This window comes from Sturnira hondurensis, unplaced genomic scaffold, assembly GCF_014824575.4.
Source record: "Sturnira hondurensis isolate 20B ecotype Veracruz unplaced genomic scaffold, ASM1482457v3 Scaffold0010128, whole genome shotgun sequence".
Lineage (NCBI taxonomy): Eukaryota > Metazoa > Chordata > Mammalia > Chiroptera > Phyllostomidae > Sturnira > Sturnira hondurensis.
The window spans coordinates 36,301,321-36,329,175 of record NW_028082759.1 but is presented as its reverse complement, the minus strand read 5'-3'; the positions used below and the strand labels follow the sequence as shown (position 1 = coordinate 36,329,175).

The following is a 27,855-nucleotide window of genomic DNA, read 5'->3' as shown; positions in this document are numbered from 1 at the left end:
GTTTTACTTTTTCTAGAAATTAAAATAAATGAAGTCATGCGATATGTAATCTTGGTGCCTAGCTTCTTTTATTTAGTACAGTATTTTTACGGTTCATTCCTGTTGTTGCATACATTGGCAGTCCATTTGTTTTTGTTTGGGGGTGGTATTCCACTATATGAGTATACTGCATTCCGAAAAAATACATTCTCCAATTGACAGGCATTTGAGTATTTCCAGTTTTGGGCTGTTCTGAGCAAAATTGGCTAGGAACATTCATTACAATTCTTGGTGTGGGTTGGGTCATCTATCCCCAGAGAAATGAAAACACACCTTAGTAGGAAATTGTCAGGTTATGGGATGGAAGCTTCTGAGCTGTTTTCCAAAATGGCTGTACCATTAGTTATACTTTTCTGCCAGTGAGGGATGTGATGTGAAGGGTCTTGTTTCTTCATGTCCTTCTCACTTTAGATATTTTACTGAATGTCTGGGATATTGTGTTTTGGTTTTAATTTCCATTTTCTTAATGAGAAATGGTGTTTAGTAGTTTGTGTACTTTCTCCATTGTGTATCTTCTCTCTCTATAAAATATCTTCAGATATTTTGCTGATTTCTAAAAAGTTGAATTATTTGTTTTATCATTGAGTTGTAAGGATCTTTTGTACATTCTAAATAGACATTCCTTTATCAGCCCTTTATATATTCTAAACACATGTATTTTATGAGATGATTATTTTGTCAGTATTTTCTCCTAATCTGTGACTTCTGTTTTTATTTTGAAAGTTATCTTTTGAAGAGTGAACACTTTAATTTTAATGGAGTTCAATTTATTATTTTTTTGTTTTATGGTCCTTTTCATTTTTCCCTCTTATACATACATATGGTGTTAATATCTAAAAAAATTTGCCTAATCCACAATAATTTTTCTTCAGGTGCTTTCTTCTACAAGCTTTGTGGTTTTTGTTCTTCACTTTTAGCTCTATGGTTCTGTCCATTTTGAGCGCAAAGTAAAGTTTGAGATGCCCCCAATGCCCTTTTGTATTATATCCCAAGTTTTGAGTACCATTTATTGAAGACTGTCTTTTCCCTAGTGAATTAACTTGCCATCCTTGTTGAATATGAGTTTATGTAAATCCGTAGTCCTGTTTCTGGACTCCATTCTCTTCTGTTGTTTATTGTTATGCCCAAACCCCATTGTTTTGATGAGTGTAACTTTATAGTAAGTCTTGAAACCGGGTAATATCTTCCAACTTTTGATGTAGTTTTAAAGTAGGACTGGTTCAAAAATTTCCCATATTTTTGTGTGTCTCTGTGTGGTTATGGGCAGATAAAAAAAACAGAGAAAATCAGTTCTACTTGGGGTCGATAGGCCTGCAGCTTCTATTTTTCATCACTTTATTGAGTTGCCTGTTTTATGCAGCAGCATTTAATAGGATCATACTGGGCAGGATCATAATTATAAAGCCTACTACGTATCAGGTTCTGTATGTAATTATCTCATCTGACACTTTCGAGGGACTGCAAAGAAGACATTATCCTCATTTTATAGATGAGCCTACAGTAACATTTCCTATGTCACTTACCTAAGCCGCTTCTAATGATACTTCATTAATAGCAGCAGTGTTTACATGATAAAGCCAGAATTTGAAACCGGGTCTTTCTGATGATGCTTAACCTTAGGTTCTTTCAACTGTTCAGTGCTGGCCTCCTGACAGTGACTTTGCGGAGCAGAGGTACATCTCTTTTTAGTTCATGCAGTGGAAATAGTAGCGGTACTTAGAGCAGGAAAGATGACACACATCCCTCTGCCTTTCCTTCTGTGAGGCTCCAGGCTCAGGGCTGACCCCTGCCCCTCCCTTGAAACACATTCAGGAGCTTTGTGAAAACTGTCAGGATTGATGGCTGAGCGATGTTAATTTATTGTAGAGCTGTTGCTGCTGCTTTAACAGCTATTATTTTCCCTTAGTAACTTATAAAATATTTGTAATTCTATGTTGAACTATTTTATTGATTCCTGTTGTTTAAAATATTACACCAAGATAATATGTTGTGAAAAAGACAGCTTCATATGTCTTTTATCTTCCTGTTTCTTCTATATACAGCGTCCAGCAGAAGTAATGCCTGCTTGAGTGTGATTAGTAGGGTAATAATAAGGGTGTAATAATTTATAGTTCTAATTTGAACATTTCAACCAAAATGTCATATGGTTTGCTTGAGTGTAATATTGTTATGTTACAGAATCACATGCTTGTGATTTTGTAATCACAAGTGTTATTTGTGCTGGATCTTGTATTTCTTTAGCATAGATGTTTGGTATTTTTTCCTCATATTAGTACATGAAGAAAAACTCATTCAATAGTATAGATCAATTAGTAATAGTTTAATATCATTATTCCTAATATCACAAATTTTAGCACTGGAATATTTCGTAGTGAGATGTTGTTGAGCAAATTAGATGTTGCTATAGAATTGTAATAGGCTTAAGTAGGACAGCATAATGAATGCATTTACCCCAGCAGTACTGGAAAGAATTGATGGCTCCTATTACATAACACTTTATTGCCCACTCCTGACTGACTGCCACTTGAGGAGAATCCATTCGTTTTACTTACTGTGATAACTTCTTATTTGCATGCAGATTTTCTTTTGTTTTCATGAATCATCCAACTAATACCCTAGCTGCATTTCATTACTCACCATGAGCTCCAGGCTGATCAGGTCCTGGTGAAAATCAAAATGCAATTTTTTCTCTTTCCCCTTTCTAGACCTCTTAGATTATGAAATCAGATGTTTCCAGTGCCCTAGAAACGTGGTAATTTGGATATTAAATTAGCATTAGCTTTTTTCTACTGTTAGGTTCTATTTATTCTTAAGAGTAAAGGGCTCTTAAGAGAGTTAATATTATTTTAAGTCTGATAATTGAAGTGTCATTTACTACTGATTGGTGTCACCTGACAAAAAATCTAGTTGCTCAGTTGTAAAAACATTTCTTGCAACTGTTAAATTTAATAGCACATTATGGTTCACAGAGACGTACTATTACTTGTAGCAATCAAACCGTTTTTCTTAGGTCCATAAAATACACAAAAATAGTGAACATTAATATACGTAAAATATACTCAGCACAATTTTTTGTGTTCATGTTTCTCACTATACATCTTGAAAACAAACTTTTGTGCAGTGGAAGTGGCTGTTGTGTAGATCTGAGGACGTGCCGCAGAGCCCTTCATTGTTACTAAAGTCTTTTTCTCAAAGGTACACATCCAGGTGGATCTTGGTGAGCAGTTACCCTCAGTGCTGAAATGTTTTTCCTTTTTTTATCCACTTCTGCTCTTGCAAATTTTTAGGAATGTGTTATATAGCATCATTTTTCTCAAGATTTTTTAAAGATAAATTATTTGATCACTTTAGAACTTCTTTCTTTAAAAACTATGATAGTTTTATTTCAGAAATTTCAAGCCTTTCAGTTATAGGTAAACTATAAATTAGAGTGAATGAACACAACCATGTGATGTTTACTTACTTTTTTATTCAGCTACATTTATTGCATGTTGTGTTACAGTGTGCTGAGCCCTGGGCCAGTGCTAGCTGCCTCTGCTTCTACTCAGTTTTACCAATGAGTCAAACAGCTACGAGAAGGTATAGTGTTATGGTGAGCTCTCACAGTTTGTAGGGTACATACCTCATAATTTACAATGAACTATGACCGTACATATTTTATGTTACCCTGTGCAAGTAGAAGTGATGCAGCAAGTCTGTGTCTTGGTTTTTACCATGCAGTTTAATGGAAAGGTATTATCAGTGAGTATTACTTTTTTTTTTTTTAATATATTTTATTGGCCCTTGCTGGTGTAGCTAAGTGGATTGAGAGAGGGCCTGTGAACCAAAGGATCGTACGTAGTTCAATTCCAAGTCAGGGCACATGCCTGGGTTGCAGGCCAGTTCCCAGCAGGAGACGCACCAGAGGCAACCATACACTGATATTTCTCTCCCTCTCTCCTTCCCTTCTTCTTTAAAGATAAATAAATAAAATATTTTTAAAAGTTAAAAAATATGTATATATTTTATTGATTATGCTATTACAGTTGCCCCATTCTTTCTCCCCATTATTCCCCTGTCTCCTCTTCCCACCAATCTGGTTGAATGTGTCGTCTTTAACTCCTTGGTCGTCAGACTTCCATAGAGTTTGATTTTCTGGCAGTTCTGGTTATTTTTTGTTTTTAAATTGTTGTTGTCCTTCTGGTTGTGTGAGGAGATGCAGTGTTCCATCTGTATTAATGAGTATTAATCTTGTATTAATGAGTATTATACAATTATGTAGATTGTAAAAAGTACATCTACTGTAATGAGTCTTAATAGGATTCTGCATTATTTATTTATTTATGTTTGTTTGTTTGTTTCTTTATATTACAGATTTCTCTTGGATTTGGCCACAAGTTTATAGATCTTCTGCACTGTATACAGACACAGGTGAGTTAAAATTAAGCCTTTGTTTTGGAATATGGTAATTTTTAAGTAAAATGAAATAGTTAAAAATTATTCTATTTATAGTTTAGTGAGATGATTTATAAATAAAATGAATATTAAGATAATTTGTTATAAAAATAATATCTACATTTCTGTTTTATGAAAAGTCTATGAATGTGTTAAAACAACATTTGGAAGTAAAATTACTATATCTATTTATTGGTGCTTACTGTGTCTACATTTGGGAAAATTACATATACAATTCATAGCCTGCCAAAATGTTTGTATTATATTTATATGTAAATAAAAGAATAGCTGCTACCGATTTTGGCAGCAAATTTTAGTTTTATGAAGTTAGGTGTTTTAAGTTCGATGAGCAGGTGCTCCTAGTCCAACCAGTCTGACATAGCTTCCCAATCACTCTTATCACACAACCCTGATTTGTTTTTGTCACAACATTTTATTATTTATAGTCTCCCTACTATGATATAAGCTCCTTGAACATTGGGACCATTTTTGTCTATTTAAAAATGTATCGCTAACCCTTAGAATAGTGCCTAGTGTATAGGAAAGACTGAATAAATGTTAAAGCAATTATGGGGTAATAAATATTAAGAATTTATTCATATTCAGTCACTGAACTCTGCATCCGTAAATACAAACCAGAGATATTTCCTTATACTTATTTCTAAGTATGAAGTTAATTTGCATCAGATACTTAAAGTATTTAGCTCTTAAATGTTAAGAGAAATTATCTTGTTGCATATTTTATGTACTTGATATGCTTAATCGGGGTAGATTTCAGAGGGTAATACTTTAAATTTTGTATTTATTTTGTCACTACCCATGAAGGTTCTTATGGTGAAGTAAGGGACAAACCTGAAGCAGGTATAGGAGCTTCTCAAGTTTTTACTAAATTATGCTTCCATATTAGGTATGTTTTGTGATAACTTTAAAAGGAACAAAGTGGGTTTGAAAATTGTACAGTTTTAATCTCTGAAAACCAAATAAGTTAAAATATTACTGCTACATGTTATTGGATATAAATTATAACTTTTTTTAGTTTTCTTTTTCTACTTTGAGAAATTTCTGCCCTTTATATTAATGTTTGAGTGCCTTATCGAAGATAACTGTAGGAGAGGGCTGACCATGCTTTGCCTTGTGCCCTTGGCAGTTTCCTCTAACTCATCCAGGATAGTGGGCACTTGTCTCTTGTGTTCTTCTTTGTTTTGTTTTTCGATCTCTTGCTCTCTTTAGTCATTGGTCTCTCCCTCTGCCACCGTGATTTTATTGTTTATAGAAAGAACTAAGTTGAACCTTTACGTTTATTTATTGTTTTTAAGTAAAATTTTGGAATTATACAGCCATTTCTCATTCACACCTAGTTTCCAAGTATCAATTTGCTTTGATAATACCAATAACAGCAGCTGTAACTTACTGCTGGCTCACTGGGTGCCAGGTATTACGGAAGTGCTTTTCAGTTCTCTCCAGAGTAGCAGATAAGGAAGTGGAAGCTTAGGGAGGTTAAGTGACTTGGTCATATTAAGTAAGTGGAGGTTTGCACTGTAAAGACTTTGATCTTAACCCCTGAGCTCCCTTTTCCACCTAAATAGCCCTCAGTAGAAGCATTTTTTGTGGCAATAAGTGTCATGTAGGAACCTCATATTCGTATTTGAGGACTTCAAAGTTAATTTAAAAGTCAAACATTAATTTTGCTTATTTTATTAGCAGTTTTCAACTTTTTACCCTTTATTTCTAGCTATGAAATAGTTAGGACTCATTTAAAATGGAATGATGGTCTACACAATTTAAACTTTCACTCTGCATTTTGATGTCCTACTCACCTTTTGAGGCACAGGTCCTTGGGGAAAGCCCCTGGGTTTCTCTTTCCGTTGTAACCACGCACACATGAATCAGCTTTCTTCCTTTTTCCCTGTATATGTGGCACCCACGAGTCCGTATTCTCTATCACTTGCAATATTAGACATTTTTAGGTTACAGTGACATCTGTGCTTTGCTAGACTTTTCCTACAGAAAACAGATTGTGCAAAATACAGTGACTGTAGAATTAATTAATAACCCTTATCTTGGAATGTGTAGTAATTTATATCTTGGGAAATTTTAAAAATTATTTTAGAATAAAGTGACATCGCTTTGATGTAGAGCAAAGCTGGCTCAGAAAGAACTTCAGCCTTTCACAGGTAGTGTGTCTTCAAGGCCGAAGAGGACATACTACGTAAAAATGTTTTGAGTGTTAATGGTGTAACATTGTGGACAAAGTGTTCTCGAATACAGCTTTGTTGAATACATCTTAAACTTCTGATTTGAAGATATGATTAATTATACTTCCTTAGACTTTCCAAAAGGATTACATCTATGAGGGTAAATGTGAATTCCAGATTTGAGTATATGGGAAGGGACTTCTGTGGTTTGAATTAAAAAGAAAAATTTTATTTAACAGACCAGACCATGCTTCTTAATCTATAGCTACATCAGTATTTCCATTCCAGTCTCACATTTTAAGCATTTTTAAAGTTAGCCAATAAACTTTTCTTAGCATTGATAGTCAAAACAGAAGCAAGCATTCGGTAAATCTGCTTGACAATATACTCTTGAAATGTGGTTTTTCCCTTCACTTTGGAAAACTGAACTCACTGTGGATTCATACATACTTTGGATTTATAAGTTCGCTTTCTGTATACTGGAAAATTTAGGGTGGGAAGAGAGGATAGGGGAAGAGTTGTTCACACATACGAGGTAGAGACCAACTCTTCAACATTCACAAATGCAGAGAGAAGTTCTCCAAAGTACCACAGAGCATAATATACTTGTTGTGATACTAAACACCCAAAATTACATATTTGCTGTTATAGACTAAATAACCAAAAACTATATTAATCATATTAAGACAAAAGAACTTATGTTCATATGGGGTATAACACGGTCAAAGGCACATTTGACATAATATTGGCTGTATTTAGAATTCCCTTGCTCTCGGATGTGAGGAGATTTTATGGTTAGATAGATAACCTGGTGTAACTGACAGGCGTGTCAGTGAGGGCAGCTGGATGGGAGCCACAGATCGAGGCTTTGAGCATTGTCCGCTGAAAGTCAGTGCTAATCTAAATAAAAACTTGGAATATTTTAATACGGGTCTTTTGCTTTAGGCAAAATCTGGTGATGTTTTAATTGTATTGCTACTTCTCTGGTAATTTATTTCAAAGGCCAGCATGATAGGCTGTGATTGGGGGAAATAACAAATATTTGACAGCTGACAAAATGCCCTCAGTTATTTAATTGTTGAAACTAGAATCCTCATCCTGGTCCCCCTGGGCAGACTACTCTGCTCTTAGTGTGTAGATGTACTGCTGAGCTCAGAGCGAAAGAAACTTCCCGCTCTGTTGAAATTGTCTTCCAATGGATGGTACTGACAGAAAGCCATCAGCTGGACACTATTTGTATGACCAGACAGTTTTAAAGCCCTTCTGCTATTCCACTTTCCTCCCTTTTTAATGCACACATTAGTGTAAACAGATTGGCTTAGTGTTTAACATAAAACTAAATACATTCGGCACCATTAACCCTCCTTTCTCTCTTTCCTCCCTCCTTTCACTTTCAGGGCGTCCCTTCTCCTCTGACTCTCCCTCCTTTTGGAAATATTTATTAATTATATTGTGTTAGCCTATTCTAAAGGTTGTGGGAAATATACAGAATAACTACCAATAATTATTAAACTGGAAGGAGTATCAATGCAAGTTTTACTCTGTATTTCCTTGTTGGATTTTTTTTATTACCCCATCCCCTCCCTCTCCTTGTTAAATGTTTTTACATTGAGTTTTCACTTTCTAATTTTTAAAGAAAAAACTAAGCACTGATTTCTGAGCTATACATCCTACAACAACAAAATCTGTCCATTATAAGTAAATGTTGTTTGCTTGTATGGTGTTAATAGTGTTTTCAGAGTACAGTACACACCTCATGACATAGGTTTATTGTGCTTAGTGAGGTTCAGGCAATCACAGAATTCAAGCAGTCTTCCTTTGGCACGGTGGCCTTGCTGTTTCCGCAGGTGCAGATGAGCAGAGTGATGTTAGTAAGCGTAGTGCGCTGCTGCAGCAGATACCAGAAACAGGAGAGAACCCGAGTTTTCTGGTTAATCCAGACCCGGAACAGCAAACTTTAGAAACTCAGATGGCAATAAAAAACATTTTAAAATAAAATCGTAAGGATGCTTCTTGGATTTATTATTAAAAGTTGAGATTCAGTTGAGAACCGTTTTACTGTGGAGCACCGTTTGTTTCTTTAACTAAAAGTTTCTAGGTGTGATTTCTCTGTTGGCACAGCTGATACTCTTTGGAAACAATTAAAATGTAAAGTGTTACCAGCCTGTTATCTCGTGTAGATCTGTTGGGGTCGAGTGTCTTAGAGGAGGTAGCCCTGGAGTCAGACCCTTGGACAGAGTTGGTTCTGACTCCTCAGTGCTGCTTTTCTGCACCGCGGGGCAGGTGTGCTTGTGCATCATGGGAGTTGGGGAAGTGGTTTGAAGATGGAGGAAATTTGTGTTCTTCTTTCCTGTTAGTGGCCTGTAGATCTCAATGAAAATTTGTATATTCTACTCATTTGGGTTTTAGAGTTACTAGCTTTAAGGAGACGGTCTCTCTGCTAAGCACAATTTCACAGACGTGCTACCATGGTAACTGGAAATACAAGGTCCGGCAGAAGTAAGGCCTGCTTGTGTGTGGTTGCTAGGGTAATAATATGGTGTAATAATTTATAGTTTTAATTTGAACATTTTGCCTAAATGTCATACCATGTGCTTGAGTGTGATATTGTTATGTTACAGAATTACATGCTTATAATACTGCCATAAAAGATTTTGTAATAAAAGTGGGGTGTTCTTTGTGCTGGACCCTGTATATGGTATTTGATTTGGACTCGGTAGAGTTTTTCACTATGCCCATTCACTTTCACTTTGGAAGGAAAGTGACAGATAAATGTTATTTTCTAGGCAGGTGTTGAATTTGAGTCTGTTAGCCTTGCTAGAATCCCCTTAAAGTTAAAAAAGCAAATAAAATCAGGCTGCTTCCGTTAAACAGCTCAGAGTTTATTTTTGAAGCTGAAACCATTTATGTCAGTCTCCAGTAGCTTTACAACATGTAGTTGTAAGTGATAAATTAAGTGTTTATTTGTAAAATTGTTCATATCTATAAAATTAATTAAGTAGGTTTTATTTTTTTCTACCATTCTTTGCACTAGGGTATAGGTGTTTCCCTTCCTACTTCTATTGCTCACTTGAGACACAGAAAAATGAGAGAAAAGCAGAGACATTAACAGTAAATTTTGCAAATTGTGACATGAACCTAATTCCATGCATTAGGTTGTCGAAGTACAGTTTGCTGCTTCATGAATGATTCATGGGTGTCTACAATCAATGGAAATGTGGTTTTTGGCCAAGTCACAGCTACACTTCTACTTCCAATCTAAAAAGAGCAAACAGAGAGGAACAAATATGTAGTTTAATAATGGCCAAATGAAATTTAACCATATAGTATAAATGTATACAGTCCAATTTTGGAGGATCCCTTTTAAGTACACGTCTCCATGCAGAGTTGATTTTTTTTGGTGCCATAGTCTGTAGAATTGTTTTCCTTCACTACTTTGTAAAATACTGAATTGATTTGGAGTTCATTAATTTGGGAACTTTGTTTTCTATAAGCCAACAGTTTTGGCCTTTTGGTAGCAGTGACATAAATTTCATAGGGAGAAATCATACACTTGTAATTTCCTGGCCTCAGCCAAAGGACCAAAGATCTGTTACCTATCCTTAGCGGGGATTTGGAGCAGAGTTTTATTCTACCTCCTTGAGAAGTAAAAAGGACTGAAAACGCAGGAAAGTGATAGGCCCACCTGAACTTCAGTGGAAAGAGGTGTGGGGAAGCTTGTAAAAGACCTACCAGGACCTCAGTGAGTACTGAGACTTTTGTCTTTACCTAAACTGCAGAAGAAACAACTGTGTCCTAATTATTGAACTGGTGGTTTAAATTAGAACTGACAGAGCAGGGGCCAAGGGAAACATTTGATCTTTCAGTTTCTTTCAACTCTTTGTCATTAAAAAAAAAACTATTTTATCTACATTTCTAATTCTTTCTTTTATGTAGTAGTTTTATCAGTCCAGAAAATAACCTCTGTGCCCTAGGTTATAAGATACAGTGTGGAAATAGAAGATAGTTTTGAACTAATGTATTTTGAGAACTATATGGTGGTTACTCATGCTGTTTATTATATTTGAATAGAATAGAATGTAAATTTTCTTTGACTTAAATGAAACAGATTAGCCTGGTTTCATGAGTCTTATCAATACGCGGTAACATATTTTGTTTTATTAACCTAGTAGAATCTAGATTTTAGATTTTCTTTGAAACTAGATGCTTGGAACATTTACATTTTCTCTAATGTAGAAGTTAGGAGTTTAATGTTGCTACTGGTTCGAAATATCCACAAAGTTTCATAAAATCTTTATTGTCTAACATGTAAGTTATTACTTCTTTGAACTTGTTCACTGACATGTTTATATTATATGTGTCAAGGTCAAATTCAGACGTTCTTTTTAAAGTATCTTTTGAAGATGTAAAATGATGCCCCTTTATAAAATAGCGCTGTTGTCTTTTTAAATATATTTTATTGATTATGCTATTACAGTTGTCCCATCCCCGCCTCCATTCCACTTCACCCTGCATACCCCCACCCACCCACATTCCCTCCCATAAGTTCTTTAGCTTCTACATTTCCCATACTATTCTTGCCCTCCCCCTGTCTATTTTCTACCTACCATCTATGCTACTTGTTCTTTGTACCTTTTCCCTCTCTCTCCTCCTCCCACTCCTCTGTTGCTAACCCTCCATGTGATCTCCATTTCTGTGTTCTGTTCCTGTTCTAGTTGTTTCCTTACTTTGTTTTTGTTTTATGTGTGGTTGTTAATAACTGTGAGTTTGCTGCCCTTTCACTGTTCATATTTTTTATCTTCCTTTTCTTAGATAAGTCCCTTTAACATTTCATATAATAAGGGCTTGGTGATGATGAACTCCTTGAACTTGACCTTATCTGAGAAGCACTTTACCTGCCCTTCCATTCTAAATGAAAGCTTTGTTGGATAGAGCAAGCTTGGATGTCGGTCTTTGGATTTCATGACTTGAAATACTTCTTTCCAGTCCCTTCTTGCCTATAAGGTCTCTTTTTGAGAAATCAGTTGACAGTCTGATGAGAACTTCTTTGTTAGGTGACTATCCCCTTATCTCTTGCTGTTTCTAGAATTCTCTCCTTTAGTTTAATCTTGGCTAGTGTAATTATGATGTGCCTTGGTGTGTTTCTCCTTGGGTCCACCTTCTTTGGGACTCTCTGAGCTTCCTAGATTTCCTGGAAGTCTATTGCCTTTGCCAGACTGGGGAAGTTCTCTTTTATTATTTGTTCAAAAATAACAAGTTTTCCGCTTGTTGCTCTTCCTCTTCCCCTTCTGGTACCCCTCTAATTAAGATGTTGGAACATTTAAAGATGTCCTTGGAGGTTCCTAAGCTTCTCCTCATTTTTTTTGAATTCTTGTTTCTTCATTCTTTTCTGTTTGTTTCTTTCTTCCTTCTGGTCCACTCCATTGATTTGAGTCCCATTTTCCTTCTCATCACTATTGGTTCCTTGTGCATTTTCTTTTATTTCATTTAGTGTAGCCTTCATTTTTTTCATCTAATTTGTGACCCAATTCAACCAGTTCTGTGAGCATCCTGATCACCAGTGGTTTGAACTGTGCATCTGATAGGTTGGCTGTCTTGGTCGCTTAAATGTATTGGCTCTGGGGCTTTGATTTGTTCTGTTTGAGCCTTTTTTATTGGTCTGGTTGTGCCTGTTATATAGTGAGAGGTGGAGCCTTCGGTGTTCACCAGGGTGGGTCAACCCAGTTGCTGGGTTGTGATGCTGTATGTGAAGGTGGGGTCGAGAAGGAACATGGTGCTTGTTCTGCTCTCTCTCAGATTTTAGTTCCTCCTACCCCTTCCTGCAAGCAAAGTGGGCTCTTCTGATGTTGGTTCCCGGGTGGGTGGGCTTGTGTACATTCTAGGACCCTGTGGGTCTCTCCAACGAACTCTCCTGTGAGGCTGGGTGTCTCTCCCAGCACCTCAATACCCACAAATATTTTCAGTCGGTGCTTTTAGGCTTTATTTCCCGTCACTGGGGCCCTGGGTTGCACGTTCTGTCTCGCTGCTCTTTTTTGCCTGGTTTATCTGCATGCGAATGTGTGACTGCAGTCAGCCAGCCGCCTTGCGCACCTCATTGAGTCTGCTCATTACCACCTCACACCTGGGGTCTGCCAGCTCCCACCTGCCTGCCGAGGTCTGCCAGCCACCGTTTTTTTCCTGCCTCGACCCCTCTCCACCAGCTGCCAACCCCTCCCCTCTTACCAGTCTGGAAGAATGATTGTTGGACTTCCATATAGTTCAATTTTCTGTCAGTTCTGATTGTTTTGTGTTTCAAAATTTTTATTGTCCTTAATTTTGGTTGTGCGAGGAGGCACAATGTGTCTACCTATGCCTCCATCCTGGCCGAAAGTTGCTGTTGTCTTTTAAAATTATTTTTATTTCAATGTATCCTAATTACCAATGTATATTGCTTTAAACATAATATGTGCTCACTATATTTATCTATTTTTATCTTATTTTTTCTTTACTTTTAAAAGAAAAATTATAAAATAACAACAACCATTCTCCTTTCACACCACAGTGGCTTGTCACTAAAGCCTTTCAGCCCCAGGCCAAATGCTGCCTGTAGTGCTTTCAAGGGTCCCTGCAGACGTTCTGCGGTGGTGGCTGTCCTCGAGTCCCTCTGGGGTCTCAGACTGCCCCATCAGGAGCCATGCATTTCTGAGCCTTTCTCATTTTAGGATAGAAAACCAGAGACTTTTGTTTATTTCTTCTGATAAATATGATATATTTGTCTTATGGTGCTATTTCTACTTCGGTGTTCCTTTTAATTAAATCATTATATTTACCGAAGTCTCAAGCAACGTACTTGATCATTTGTTCGTATACCACAGTGAGGTTTCATGAGGTAGTTAAAGTTTTCACAGTGCTCTGAAGCAGAGATAAATGTAGGTTCGCTTGAGGGGTAGAGAAAGAAAAGGAAAAACAAACATTTACTATGACTTTTGGCAAGGCATGGTTCTTGGCTTTTACATGTCTTGCATCAATTCAAACTCTGAATAAATTCTTTGTGTCAGAATGTGAAGTGAGTTCTGATGGTATCTAAATTCTCTTTGATTTGAAGTCGAGAATAAACCACTTTTTATTTTCAAAGCATTCAAATTTTGTATATTGGGCCATAATGTATATAGTGAAATAGAACTTTAGTGTCTTTCAACTCATCTGCTTTTAATTGGATCTTGTAACAGTTGCCAAGACATTTTGTGCTGCCTTCTTCCCTTTCCTTCCCTTCTTGCCTTCTGATTTCATTCAGAAATGATCCTGAATTCAGAAAAGGAAACTTCTGACTAACTGATCCTGTCAGATACTACAAAATGAGCTTTGAAGTAAGCGCTGGAAAGATGCAAATCAAGGATGGAAGGAAATTGAGTTAGAGCATCCTTTGTCATTAAATTTTTTTCATTATATAGAGCAACAACATGTCAGTTACTGTTTTGGTTTTTTGTTTTATTCACATAACATTTTTAACATTACAGCTACCCATATGTGTACATAGAACTTTTCTGTGTCAATATGGCATTAAATATATAAATTTGTTTCATTTAAAATAAAATTACTATGTTAGCAAAGATTGATAATCATGTTGTTATCCCAGATAGTTAGAAAATAGGGCACGAACATGAATTAAGACATATACAGGGCTTGGCAAAAGTAGGTTTGTAGTAGTAATACAAATAAGAAATATAATAATAAGTAATACAATAATAAATTCTGTTTCGTGTACAGACATAAGCCTACTTTCCTTACTGCTGTATCTTTAAGTCGTCTATTTAATTACATGTACTATTTACTTTTATTGATTGAATTTCATAGTTATAGGCCAATCATCAGTGTGGTTTCAGTACAGAGACATGAATGTAGAACCAAGTATTAACAAGAGGTCCCATTTCAATCATACTACAAGTGAAACTTTCAGCTCTTGGAAGTGAAAGATCATTTATAATTGCTAGCATGTATATTGTCCTCACCAGGTAGTGTTCAAGCTTTTCTGATAGTAACACACATAACCCTCAGGGGAAAAAAAGCCTATTAAGTAGCTGCTATTATGTGATCTAATTTTAGAAAAGGGGCAGGGAGAGCACTGAGAGAGGTTCCAGGACTTGCCCAGTGATTTACACCTCATTTAATTTGCTAGTTAGAGGCACAATTGGGATTCAGACCCAGTCTGCCATTGGTAGCGTTTTGCCTGTCAAAGTTTATTCTCCTAAAACCAGACCATCAGAGCCCCCCCCCCCCTTCTTAAATTTAATAATACCAAAATAAAGTTTCAAGCTCACCTTCCAAGTGTGGGTAAGGATCTGACAAGGCTCAGTGTTGAGCTTGCTGCCCCCTCCCTCCCAGTGACTATCTGCGGGCCTTTCTCCTTGTGGCTACCAGCAAAACTGAAAGCCCATTGGCTTGCTCAATTGTGTATCATATCAGAAATGACTGCCGGACTGATTCATTAATAAAGGAAAGTGAAGGTCGCAGAAATGATGGTAAGCTGTTTCTGGCTTCATATGAGGTTACATGGATAATTCATTCAATGGGATTTATGTTTAGATGTTCCATTAACATTGTTTATGCTGTTGTGAAGGATGGAAAAAAAGGGGACTAATCCACTGTCTTTTTCCTCTTTTTAAAAATAACTTTAGGAAGTTTTACTCAATTAAAAAAATCTTTAAAACGGATTTCCTGGAATTCCCATAATAAGAAATCCTATGATACTTTCACACAAAGAAAATGTTTTAGAAAAAAAAATATTTTTACATTTCTGAGAGTGACTGAGAATCCTTTCAATTACTTTTAAAAAGTGCTTAATTTATATTGAAGTAAAGTTTATTCCATGTTGACTATACTTTGGTTCAGATAGTCATGATCTAAATTATTAGTCACTGCATTTACATTTTACACAATATTGAAAAATTAGGCCACCCTCACTCTCAGATTTTTTTACTTTTTTATGCATAGGGGAAATTATAGCTGGTCAGTAGGATCAGTACAAAGTGATTTAGTTTCTTATGACTTTTTGGTGATATAATTAATGTTATGCACTGTAAATACCAAAAGAGGTTTTAATTACTTATTACCTCAAATTTACTTCATTTGTAGCTGCCATTTCCCTTTTTTCTTTTTTAAAAAAGATTTTAAAGCATATATATGTACATATATAAATAAAATCATATATTATAAAGTTATGATTTAATTAATACTTTGAAGTAATGCTTTTAGCTTTTAATAATTCATGCTATTTCTTACTTCATTGATTAAATCTAGCTCTAAAACTTTTGAGTCTTCATATTGTAACCAATGGTAATTAAATCTCTTAAAAGAGTTTGTTTTATATATCCTCTAGTAATGGCTTGATGATATTTATTTATTTACTTATTTATTTATTGGTTTGAACAAATAAGGATTTAATTTTCTTACAGAACCAGATGCTAGACAAAGCAGATGTGAATGATTGTCTTGGCCTTTCTTTCCTGGCAGCAAGATGGCTGCCCCAAATCCAGACATCACACCCATATTCACAGCAGGAAGACAGAGTGTAGGGCTACAAAACTTTCCCCAGAATCTTCTCTATTGGCTTTGCTTAGTTCACACTAACAGAGCTCTAACTATAGGCAGAGCTGGGTCACCTGGCAGCTCCTACTGCACAGGAAGCTGAGAAAGTGATCAAAAGAATCATCAAGGTTGGCTGGGACCCATTGTGATCCATCATCTGATGTCAGGCTGATAGTGTTTGTAGCAGGCTAATACTCCAAACACAATTGGATTCTGTTAGCAAGGGGTGGGGAGCAAGGAGCTGGAGACTGGTCAGTAACAACAGTATCATCCAGAGACCCTGCATTTGGCCACTTTTCTACCTGGGTCCTCTCAGTGGTTGAGGATCTAGCCAAGGAATCCAGGAGTGGGTGTCCCAGTGTTTGACCCCAGGGCAATGGCTGAGAGACCTGAGCTGAGGATAGGGGTCAAACCCAACCAGGGGCCCATGTAATTCTCTACAGAGTTAGGACTCCTGAACTCAGTGCCCCCACCCTGTTCAATTCAGCCACCCAGGGCCCAGTGGAACCAAACTCTGGGGCCTCTGGCCTTCACCTGGTCTCTCAGATGTCCAACTCACTTTGCAGGGGTCTGGGATGCCTTCACCACCAGTCACCATCCAACACTTGGCTTAACCACTACTTGGAACCCTTTTAGGGATTACCCATCTCAGGGCATTTGCCAAAGGGACAACCAGAGGCCTCAGCCCAACAGTTGTGCAGTAGTTCAGGTTCATCAAGCCACCAGCTGTGTGCACCAGGGAGTTTCTGGGTAGAGGAAACAGTGTCATTAAGTTACAGAGTGTCATTAAGTGTTGCTCTGTACAGAGCGTGAAAAAGTGTCATTAAGTTCTGAAGAGAGAAGGGGCTCTGTAACTTAGTGACATTGAGCTTCCCCTCAAAGTTGGGTAGCTTAGGGTGACCTGCTCCAGGAGCTGGACAGCCCCCAGCAGCTACAGGTGGCTGTCCAGCTTGCACTCAATTATGTTGCCCCCAGTACAGTCATCAGGGAGCCAGGTGTGTTCAGATGTGTCTACAAAGCAGAGCCAGTGGCCCATCAGTCCATCTCAAAGCCAGATTGTGGTTGATGCTGAAACCAGCACCCCTGGTGGTGAACCAGAACTGTGCCAGCCTCGTGCGATTGTGGGGCTGTGGCTCAGAAGTGCAGATGGGCTGGTTCAGGTTGGGCTGGGCTATGTAGACATGAAGGGTCTATGGGAAGGGTTTTAGCAGCTTCAGTAGTGCCCTTGTGTTTACTTAGTTGTTACTGTCCATGTGGAAGAACCTTGGCCTACTGGCCAAGAAGGCATCAAATTCATTAGACATCTTTTTGGACAGGGCTGGGTGGCTGTACCTCAGAGAGCAGTTGGTGGCCACAAGGTGGGGCCCCAGTCTTACCTGGGCTGTCAACGTAGACACATGTCTGTTCCTTGGTCCTGGAGATGCATACGTGGAGCAGAAGCTCCAGGCAAGAGTGATGGAAGGCATAGGTCATCTTGGTCGCAATGAAGATATCACGCAGCTGCAGCTCAGGGGGCCAGGGGCATGGTCAGCTCTTCAGTGGCAGGCCCAAGTAGTACCAAAGGCAGAGAAGCCCCATGCGTAGAAGAATGAGGAGGGCTCCTGCATTGGTCCTGGGACCCCACACAGCTCAGTCCTGAAGGAGGGGAGGCTGGTCAGGCAGGGGCCCCAGCAAAGATAAAAGTCCCACAGGCATTGGGTAGGCAAGGAGGAGAGAGGTGGAAATTGGTGCCCTGGCCCCAGAGGCCAAGCCATCGCCTCCCCTCCACCTCTCCTTTCACCAGCTCTCTGCCTGCTCTTGATATTCTTTTAAAATCAAGAGAGGAAATATTTTTATGAATCAAAATATAAGGGAGATTTAAGAAGGAAGCTCGTTTTACATATCTATATTCTGCTTGTCTTTAATATACCTTTTATTTAATCAAATTCTTAGTATCAGCTTGGGAGAGAGAAATTATCCCCATGTTATAGATGAAAACACTGAGGCTCATAGAGAATGATCAGTCATATAGAGAGATGGGCAGCTCTTGAATTTGAACCTGGGACTATATATTTTCCAAATCTCTTTCTAGTACAACATAGGGCTTCCTTTAAGGATGCAAATGGCACATCTTGATTAGGTGAAAGCCTTGATTTTCTTCCTCATTCTCCTCCATCTCCTTGACATCTGCCCCTTTCTAGTCCTCATCTCCAGTTCCTGTTCCTAGTCCAGGCTGAATTACACTTCTGGAAATTTCAGGTCAGCAACTCAGCTAAGCTACAACTATTGCCCAGGCCATATACTTTGCTCTTCTTTCTTTCTCCTGCTACTTCTCATTCATTTTGTGTATTAACTGTCTTAACTTAAATTGCCAGAGGGTAGAGGCAAAGCTGCTTTCCTGAGTAACAACCCAGTGATCATTGTTCACATACAAACAAGCACGAGCGCTTGCACACGGTGCAATTTTCTGATGTGCTCATCAGAAAACCGGGGCACTGGGTTGCTCTGGATAGTCACTATACACAAGAGGCAAATCCCATCACTCGAGTTTATTTTTATAGCAGACCCGGAACTACCAGCTGGCACTATTATTAGTGATATTGAAAGAAACCAGGAATTTATGGGAGGGAAGTTTTACATAATTGGGAAGAAAACAAATTCAATGACCTGCCTAATTTCATGTAACTACTTAGTAGATGGGATCCAGAGTAATTATCCTGTCACCCAGGTAGTCCTTTCTGGACAAGTGTTTCTGTAACAATCAATATGTGTGTGGTAATATACCTTCATTAGTCTTTATTTTCAACCTGTATGCACCTAGTTAGATAGAGGGAAATTGGATTGACATGATCCCCATACTGAGATACTGAATTAAATAATATTTTCCCCTTGTATTGATGTTAAATAGAAGCTCCTGAAATGAAATTGGAACATAACACACATGTGTACACACTTAATTATTGGAGGGGATTAGTAGACATTCTGTAGTATCACCTACTTTCCACAAAGTTCCATCATTTCATATTGGTACCAAATATTCAGAATAATAAGTCCTAAGGACTGTACAATCTTAAATAATAAAGATAAAATTATCTGTAGAACGTTATATTTACTAAAATATATTTACTAAAATAGAAGACTATGATCACACAGTTGTAGGAGACCTTTGATTAGCGAACCAAATTTCGCAGTGGTTGTGCAGCAACATAACTTGTCATCTCACAAACATCCTGGTGGATAGTAGTTTTGTTATATGGCCTTTATTTTGCAGGTGTAAGAACCAGAAATTCTAAAGCCTACTGCTTTTTTAAGACAAATACTGCGAGTAGCTGTGGCATACAGCCCCATGTCAAGCCACTCAATCCTGAGCTTTGGCCCTGGTGCTACGCCAGGACACTGGGACAGAGGCCACGTTTCTCTTTTCTCTGAGGCCTCTGGTTCTGTTCAGTGTGGTTACTTTTGCTGCCCATCCAAGAAAAGCCAGTGGGGTGAAGAGTTTCCTAGTATAGAGGCCTTTCTGGGAATACTCCCTAGCCAATCGCAGTTAACTTACCTTTCCCCTGAGCTACTGGAGGCCACAGTGTAATGTTTTCTATATTAACAGTTGCTTATGTTCCTTGAATAAACAGGGATTTAAGTTACTACAGCTACAGAAAGGTCTTTTGTGTCTGGGATTTTAAATATATTTTTCTTAAATGTTAATGACTAGCTTATGATGATGCTTAACATCTTCCTTAGATGCTTCCATAACCAGGGGGCCGATACATACACACTCCTTCACTCCCTTCTTACCTCGGCAGATAACTGACGTGGCATTCTTCCCTCACAGCCCCCGTGCACTCCGTATGGGATGGGAAACTCCCGACAGTGTTATGCAAAACCAAGCTTTAGGAAGCAGGTTCTAGTAGGCTACATAGTGTGGGTACAGCATTCAAACCTGATTTCCTGACTTGTCACACTGTTCATTCTACTATACTCTAAAAGTCACTGGAGGATAAAGATAATGTCTTCATTTCAGTATCTTTCCAACAAAACAAGTCTAACTTAGATGAATTCCCAATTGTGTAACCTTTCATGTATACTTTACTCGGAAAACCTGCCCCCACCCTTCTTCCTCACCGATAGAGAAATAGTTGGTGACTGAGTATAAAATTCACTACTCCTGTATCTTGCGTGAAATGGGAAAGAATTCTACATAACCAGACTTAATCCTTCATTTTTTTTCTTTTTTCAAATTGATTACCTAGAAAACAAATGAATTTTGATGCCTAGTTATAGGCTGACACAGGCCGATGATTCCTGACCTGTGGCTGTGGACTCTTGACTGCCCCAAAGAAACCCAGTGAAAACCAGTATGAGCAAAATTGGAATTGACTTCCCATACAGTGGGAGTTTAAGACTGCAGCTGTCTCTGGGCACATCTGGGTGAGAGGATTTAATGATGTCACTGGAACCATCTGCCTTTCTTTTGTTTCCACTTTCCTCTGTGTTGGCTTCTTTTTTCAGTTAGGACTTATGTGATAGCAGAGAAGGTCCTGAGAAGCTCTGACTTACATCTTTTTAACAGCCAATGCTGCCCTTCTTTAAAGACAGCACTTTTCTGACCGCTCCACCAAAAACTGCAGGACCGACTCACTCACTGGTCCACCTTTTATTACCTGTCTACTTCTGAACCAGTCCTGTCCAGGGTCCTGGGGTAGAACAAGCATTTGGCTAGTTCCTGGGCACACAAGGGGCTGCGTGGGAGGGTAATTGTCAGTTCCACTGGGAACTACCCCATGACCTGACAGTGAGTGTTGCTGGCCTCTTGGTGATAGGCAGCCAAGACTATAGTTGGTATGTTTTGTGTTCCTTCGCCCAATTTGTTTTCAAGCCCAGAACCTAGAAAAGTTCTACTCACTCAGGGGACTTATTCAGGTATGCCATCAATTAGCATTTTCTTATCAAAGCCACAAGTCTGTGTTGAGTGTTCCATTCTATGCCATTCATTGTGCTGGATCCACTAGCTATGAAGAAAAGACACATTTTGCTCACTTGGAGCTAATACTATCTTGGAAGTGATGGTGTATAAAAAGATAGAGGATAAACAGTTCTGTGGCTAAGGGGGATGTGCACAGGGGCAGAGGGGCAGTTCCAAGCTGAGAGGGCAGCATGTTAAAAGGTCCAGTGCTGAGAGAGAGTAATTAACTAAATTAGTTCCTTATACCTGCAACAGAAGTGGTCAGAGATCAAGACTGCAGAGGTTAGAGGGGCAAGATCACCTCAGAGTCTTGTACTTGCTAAGGCATTTTTACTTTAATCGAGTACCATGGGGATCCATTGAAGAATTTGATGCCTGGAAATGAAATGATGAAATTTGTATCTTAGAAAGAATATCCTGCACTGGAATGAGTGGACGAGAGGAGGGCAGGGCTGGAGGCTGAGACAGATTTGGGCTATTGAAGTAACCCAGGTGAGGTGATGATGTGCACTGGGGGATGACAGTGTGAACCGAGGGTGTGGAGGATCTTTGGTTGGTACTAATGCGAATTGGTAGGAAGGAAATAACTGGATGTTCAGAGAAGGAGGAATCATTACAGATCCTACAAAAGCCCAGGCTTTGTCCCCTTTGGATATCCAGGCTCATGCTACAGTAGGGATTAACTGTTTTTTAAATAATTGATTATAAAATTATTTTACTTGTAAAATGGGACAGCAAAATGTAAGGTAGAATGTGTGGCTAGTAAAGAATGAAAAATTATGACAAATTTTAAGATGCCTTGTATATGTAGTTGATGTCCATGCTTTTGAAAGGTCTGTGTATTAGCACTTCAGAGAATCGTTTTGAAACTACTTGGTGTACATATACTTAAAATTTGGCGCTCAGGAGACTTTGCCGGCAGTATTTTTGAATTTGCTTCTGAAATCCCTTCAATTTGCCACCCTTTGATGTTAAACTTTTTTTCACCTCCAAGAGCAAGTCCCTCATCTCAGAGACTAGAGGATTGATTTCTCGTCCCTGAGACTTTCCTCCTTTATCTTTATTATTGCAGTGCTGTTGTGGGTCCTGTCCCAAATTTTTCCTTCATTTTCTCTTCATTTAATTTAGGAACATCCATTTTATATTAGTGATGTTCTTCTTTATATCTTCGAGGAAGGAACTGGTATTCTCCTAGTGTATTGTAAAATTCCCCCATTTAAATTGATGGCAAACGTTGAAATTATCTTGGATAATTAGGGAATCATTCATAGAAAGAAGAACGATTCTAGATACTTTTAACAGTGTTTTCAGTCACTATTTGACCTTCTATCTAAGTTGGCCAAAAGCTCTTTGCAAAGTTTTGTATTATTTTGAGCAGAGTAAGCTTATTTTTTGGGCCAAAATATTTCTGCCACACCAGCAACCACACAGCCTTTGTAATTTCTGAAAGTGTTCTTTTTAAGCACAGGAACCACCATCTATCTATATATATCTGTAACCACCATATAGTATAACAGGGCTTTTGTTGCTGTTATTTTCACTGGAGAATGTTTCTTGTGCTCTTTGTCAGCCACATCTGCCCCTTCCTAGTTCTCTGAAAGAATTACCAATTAGAGTCTAGTTCTTTGTGTGATGTTCTAATTAATCAGGAAAGGGAAATTTGCTTTTAAGTCTATGTGAAAAGCCCCTGCTAATTAGAAACATTAATTCAAAATTTCTTTCATATTTTCTTCGTTTAACTTGTTCCTCTTCAATTAGCTGGGAGGCTTTTAAATTAGAGTAATATTACATTGATTTACCTTGGTTTTTTTTTGATATACCAGATTCCTACATAAATGATTTGTAGGGTTTGATCATTTGCACTGACTGCTAGATGACTCACTTCTAAATAGGGCTCAGAGGGGTTCTTTTAAATATTGAATTCTTATATATTGAAACCAAAATTCATATTTACGTGATTCATACAGTATTTTTAAGTGTACAGTTATTTTATAAGCTAAATTGTAAGTTATTTTAGTGTTTTCTTTGTTTTTAAGGCCTGTCTTCATCCTTATGTGCTTTCCCATGACTCCTGCTGAATTTATGGTGATGATTTTAATTTACTGGCAATTTCTGTGGATAATTAAGGATAGAGTTTGGCAAGTAAAGTTTGGTAACTGTAAATGAGAGAAATAAAAGTGTAAAATGAGAGAATTTTAGAAAATGGCATGTTTGTACCTATATTAGAATTTTAGGTTGCTTGCTAACAGACCAACCTAACTTCCTGGGTGAAAGGGCCTTTTTGTTAGGTAACCATGGGCTTTTTCTATGCAGACATTTTAACATGTTTAATTGTAGTATAAAACTCATCAGTCTCATTCTCCGTGATAGGTCTCCAGCCCGGAATCCCAGTCATGGGAGATGATGTATCCATATTTCTGTTGTGAATGGTTAAGGTGAAATTACTGGGATTAGTGAGCAGCGTGACTAATAGTAGAGTTCACTTCGTGACAATGAAATGGACATCCTGTGTATGAATACTTCTGTGAATTGTTGGGTTATAAGCTATCAGTGGTTTTGTAAAGGAGTTTTTAGTCTAAAAGTGGTATCTTTGGGAGAAGTATTTCAGGAAAATTCAGTACTTTTGCTAAATACAGAAATGAATATTACTTGCTTAATCATTAAAAACCGTGTCTATAATAGGCATGTGAAATGGATTTGGAGATAGCGTTCATGTTGTTGCGTAAACTTACGATTGGGTAGTACCAAAATTGTTCAGAGTATTGTTCTAAGGTGACACATGGTAAAAAATTGTGATTGGTAATGAATGGAAAAATATACTGTAAACTTTTGACCCTACTGAAAAAAAACCCTAAAACTGGGGATGTGTAAAGCACCTACAGATGGCAAGATTTACCATCAAGGTTTAGTCAACTCTCACCCTTCACAGCAATTATGATCAGGTTACGCCCTGCACACTTCAGGAACTTCACTGTTTTAATGGGGTAAAGTTGAATCTGAATTGCCTTTCAGGTACTTATGTGTGCTAGAGAACTGTCAAGTACATTCAACCTAAAAATTCCAGCATTGTACAAGTTTTTATTGTTACTTTAGTTAAATGTTTGCTTGACCGACTTCCTTCCTCCCTCCCTCCCTCCCTCCCTCCCTCCTTCCTTCCTTCCTTCCTTCCTTCCTTCCTTCCTTCCTTCCTTCCTCCATTGTTTTCTTTGCATAAAGTTGTACGTTAAAACCATTTAGACTGTGAAATTTCTGAAATGTTTGCTAATCACCTTAGACTACTCTTACAATCATTTAAAATTAGAAATATAGTTTGGCACTCCGTAAGCAGTTACTGGTTACTTTTTTTTCATTGCAGTAAACTTAGAAGATTGACAAACAATTATTAAAAGCAGTTTACAGGTCAGTTTTTAAAATATAGAATATCAAAAGTAAAATCATTTGTCTAATAAAATGCATATGTAGCTACATGCATTGTATAAGTCAGTTTGTAATTAATGTATTTCTCTGTAATATTTCTGAAGGTGTTAGAAATTATTATAAAAACTGGGGATAAAAAGACCATTTTCTTTGAAAATATCTATTTATATGTGTTTAAATCTCCATAGATTTAATAAAAGGATTACTATTTTATATTTTCAAAGAGGATTTTTATTTAGGGAATTACTTAGTCCTTTTTTTAAACATTAAACATTCAGTTTAATGTTATTTCTAACACAATGTTCCTTTGTATGCTTCTATCAAATAAAGAATAAAAATTGTATTATGGTTTCTATAGATGACCTAACCACCAACCACCAGTTTCTCCTTTTCCTTGTGTTCCCTCTTCATTTACACACCCCTGATCCCTTCATTTGAGTTGATTTGTAATCTGACTCTTGTGACAGATGTTAGGAGGTGGAGCAAAGGGATTCTCTGCTCTTAGACCCATCCGTTATCAGACCGCTATGTTAAATCTATGGTCGGGGACGGAAAAATTCTTTAGCCTTTGAAAATTGCTGTTATCAAAGGAAAAGCACATGGTAATATAAACCAAGATGACAGAGAGAAATTAAAGGAGGAGTGGAAAAGACATGAAGCGGAATTAGACTCTACAAGGATGTTTTAGGGGAGGGGGCAGGGGTTTCGTGTTGAAGCATGTGTTCTGCTTTGACTGAACCTGGCGTAATTTCTGTAAACATCCCTCCTTTTAGGATGAATCAGTGCACTTTAGCCATGTCTGTACCTGCAGCAGAATACTGCTGATGAAAGTTTATAGGCAATTTAAAGATGGGAGAAGAAAAGTGAAAAAGCTTGATGTTTCAGAGATCCCACAGATTCGTCCAAGTTTGAACACATTCTGAAGTTCAAAAACTGTGGGTCCTTTCAAAACTCTGCTTTTCAAGTATTTATAAGTAAACTTCCATAACTTGGAAATCAGTGGACTCAGAATTTGTACTTTTTAATATTTTCTTTTGGTAGTTATACATGTGCATAGAATCCGTACAATTTTCCAATGTCCTTTTCCAATTTATTGCATCTCTATAAATTTTTTCCTGTGGAAAGTATTTTCTCTGGAAAGTGAAAGCGTTTTAGTTAGGACCTTCCTTCATTAGGCAGTGAGATGCAAGAGTGAGGGAAAGGCCTGATAGTGTACCAGGAAGAAACCATGTTTGTGAATTCAGGCCTTTTGAGCTGTGTGCAGACACCCAGACCACCGTCAGAAACAAATGGTCACTACGGTGTGCAGCGATGTTTCTGTCCATGTCAGTAGTGGCGAAGATCTGGTCACACTGTCCTGTGGTTCACTCTTTGTCTAAAGCTTGGCCAAACAGAGTGCTGACACAATTCTGGTTTTGCTTTTTGATGTTGAAAGCACTAATGTGTGAGCTCTGGAAAACATTTAAATCACTCTAGTTTCTCTGTACTCTAGTCCAGTGAGAGCAGCTTTTAGTAATTTAAAGCTTAAGAAGTTGAGGATTTGTTTCCCTAAAATCTTCCTTTATTAAAAGCATTTAATTTAAAAAGGGGAAAGAGCTTCTCAGTTTTCCCATTAGACAGCACAAAAGAAAGAGCATAATGACTGCTTATTACACAATCCTCACATAAGCATAGCCGTTTCAATTTGCAACCAGAGTCCCAATTATAGGTACATTTAGTCAGTTGAAACATGTAAAAAATTAATGTTAATAATCTCAGTCTCCTTGACAGTATTCTGGTGCTTAACTTTTCACCCACTTCTTTGAACTTACTATTTTCTATTAACAACAACCAAAAAAAACATTTCATGGCAAATCTGTCATTTACTGTATTGCATTTTGTATATAATCAAGACCAGAAGTGGATGTTTACTGTTTGAAAGATGGCAAAAAGAGGGCTTCTCTTTGCTTTAAGAAACTTATTTTTTTTTAAAAAAAGCAGATGCCTTTGTTGCTTTTTTAATGTGACAAAATAATTTTTCAACATATATCTTCCCTTTTACTGCATATTACAAACAAAGCATTAAATGAGCATTCTAAACCACATTCATAGATTTTTAGTTGCTAACTTAATCTGCTTTGAAAAATCCTACCAAGCAGTACTCTATTTTAATAAATGTGGGGTGCGTAATTCATCATCATTGTTTTTATCTTTAAACTAATTGCTCATAGGTATTTGATTGCAGTAAACGAATTCAAGCATGATCACATAGGGCATTCCTTTTGATTAACTGTGCAAGCGTATTTACTTGCACAGACTGTGTTAATGTCTACTGAGTAGGCAGATTTCAAAATATGTTTCCTTGTGCACCAGAAATGTAAATGTAAGTTTCTTCAATAAGAGTAACATCAAATATTTAATTTCCATTTTACATTATTGGTAGAAGGAGTAGGGGAGCCATGGTGGCAGAAAACACTAAAGCAGAATTTTTTATGTTTATTTTGTTTTACTTTTAAAGAAAAACAATACATTTATATACTAAAGAAATGCAGAGAGTATGGGATGGCACTGAACATAATTCCAGGTGTGAGGATATGATTTCCATTACTAATTAAGAGTTATCTGACCTATGGTAGTATATCATTTGCATGTCAGTTGATGGTACTACAATCATTTTTATTTCTTGCCATATTTATTTTAGAGCTGGAAGAGGCCCTGGGAATCATTTAAATCCTTTAAAGTTAAGGCCTGTAGTTAGTACACAATTTTCTGGCTGTTGCATAGTTACTTAAAGGATTTGCTGGATCATGAATCCAGGTTCTCAACTTCCCAGTTTAGTGGCTCTTATTATCAAACCATGGTGCTTCCCTAATTGTTCCTGTAAATGAAACATTTACACTGGTTTCTGTACATGAAATTTTCACTGGTTTCTGTTAGTCATTCGAAGTGATGTATATAAGTAGAACAGATCGGTAATTGCTGGAGGGGAGGAGGTTGGGGCTGGGTAGATGTGATAGGTGAAAAAGGTCAAGAGGTACAAACTTCCAGTTATAAAATAAATAAGGCATGGGGATGTAGTGTACCCAAAGAGTACTAGGGATATAATGTGTAGCATGACTATGTTGTATGATATGTAGGAAAGTTTTTAAGAAAGCGCGTAGATCCTTAGAGTTCTCATCACAAGGAGAAATTTTGTTCTTTTTATTTTATCTATATGAGATAATGGATGTTCACAAGTCTCATTGTGGTAATCATTCCATGATATATGTAAATCACACAAAGTTAAGT

At 37.5% G+C, this 27,855-nt stretch overlaps 1 protein-coding gene and 1 pseudogene across 1 annotated transcript in view; one reads left to right on the top strand and one right to left on the bottom strand.

Annotated features, from left to right (window-relative positions):
* NCOA2 (nuclear receptor coactivator 2) overlaps positions 1–27,855 on the top strand; it is a 288,869-nt gene that overhangs the window by 101,208 nt on the left and 159,806 nt on the right. Inside the window, exon 2 of the mRNA XM_037058687.1 lies at positions 4,393–4,449. The gene's annotated coding sequence lies outside the window, so the exon portion shown is untranslated. The remainder of the gene's footprint in view (positions 1–4,392; positions 4,450–27,855) is intronic.
* On the bottom strand, positions 16,902–17,756 carry LOC118995589 (beta-1,3-N-acetylglucosaminyltransferase manic fringe-like; annotated as a pseudogene).